Source organism: Polypterus senegalus, chromosome 9 (genome assembly GCF_016835505.1).
Source record: "Polypterus senegalus isolate Bchr_013 chromosome 9, ASM1683550v1, whole genome shotgun sequence".
Classification (NCBI taxonomy): Eukaryota; Metazoa; Chordata; class Cladistia; order Polypteriformes; family Polypteridae; genus Polypterus; species Polypterus senegalus.
Genome location: NC_053162.1, coordinates 114,763,892 through 114,765,459, shown reverse-complemented (window position 1 = coordinate 114,765,459; position 1,568 = coordinate 114,763,892).

Sequence of the window (1,568 nt, the reverse complement as noted above, 5' to 3'; positions counted from 1 at the left end):
TTCCTCTTGGTCTGCCGGTACCTATTTGCTGCCTCCAGAGTCCCACAGGACAATAGGGTCCAGTAGGACTCCTTCTTCAGCTTGACAGCATCCCTCACCGCCGGTGTCCACCAACGGGTTCAGGGATTGCCGCCATGACAGGCACTGACCACCTTACGGCCACAGCTCTGGTAAGCCGCCTCAACAATAGAGGCACGGAACATGCCCCATTCGGATTCAATGTCCCCCACCTCCCTCGGGACTTGGTCGAAGTTCTGCCAGAGGTGTGAGTTGAAGCTACTTCTGACAGAGGACTCTGCCAGACGTTCTCAGCAGACCCTCTCAACACGTTTGGGCCTATCAGGCCTGACCAGCATCCTCCCCCACCATCGAAACCTACTCACCACCAGATGGTGATCAATTGACAGCTCCGCCCCTCTCTTCACCCAAATGTCCAAGACATGTGGCTGCAAGTCCGAAGGCATGACCACAAAGTCGATCATCGAACTGAGGCCTAGGGTGTCCTGGTACCAAGTGCACATATGAACACCTCTATGCTTGAACATGGCGTTCGTTATGGACAATCCGTGATGAGCACAGAAGTCCAATAACAAAACACCACTCAGGTTCAGATTGGGAGGGCCATTCCTCCCAATCATGCCCTTCCAGGTCTCACTGTCATTGCCCACGTGAGCATTGAAGTGTCCCAGCAGTATGAGGGAGTCCCCAGAAGGTATAACCTCTAGCACCCCCTCCAGGGACTCCAAAAAGGGTGGGTACTCCAAACTGCTGTTCGGCACATATGCACAAACAACAGTCAGGACCTGTCCCCCTACCCGAAGGGTAAACCCCAATGAACAGGCTTCATGTCGGGGCAAAATAAATATGTCCACACCCGCTCGGCGCCTCTCACCGGGGGTAACTCCAGAGTATTAGAGAGTCCAGCCCCTCTGAAAGAGATTGGTTCCATAGTCCAATCTGTGTGTCGAGGTGAGCTCGACTATATCTAGCCGGAACCTCTCAACCTTGTGCACTAGCTCAGGCTCCTTCCCCTTCAGTGAAGTGACATTCTACCTCCCAAGAGCCAGCTTATGTAGCCGAGGATCGGACCACCAAAGTCCCGGCCTTCGGCCACCACCCAACTCACACTGCACCTGACCTCCTTGGCCCCTCCTACAGGTGGTGAGCCCATGGTAAGGGAAACTCACGTTGCCTCTTCAGGCTGTTCCTGGCCAAGCCCCATGGGTACAGGCCCGGCCACCAGGTGCTCACCATTGAGCCCCACCTCCAGGCCTGGCTCAAGTTGGAGTCCCTGGTGACCCATGTCCAGACGAGGGAAAACGTCGTCCAAGGTTTTTGTTCATCATAGGAGGTTTGGTTGAACCTCTCTTTGCCTCATCCCTCACTTAGGACCAGTTTGCCTTGGGTGACCCTACCAGGGGCATAAAGCCCTGGACAACAGAGCTCCTAGGATCATTGGGACACGTAAACCCCTCCATGCCAGACCAGGGGGTGGCAAATTGCACTAATTCTCTCTCTCATACTCTTGCAGACCATTCTAGGGAAATCCTGCCTGGCTCTGGGGAAGG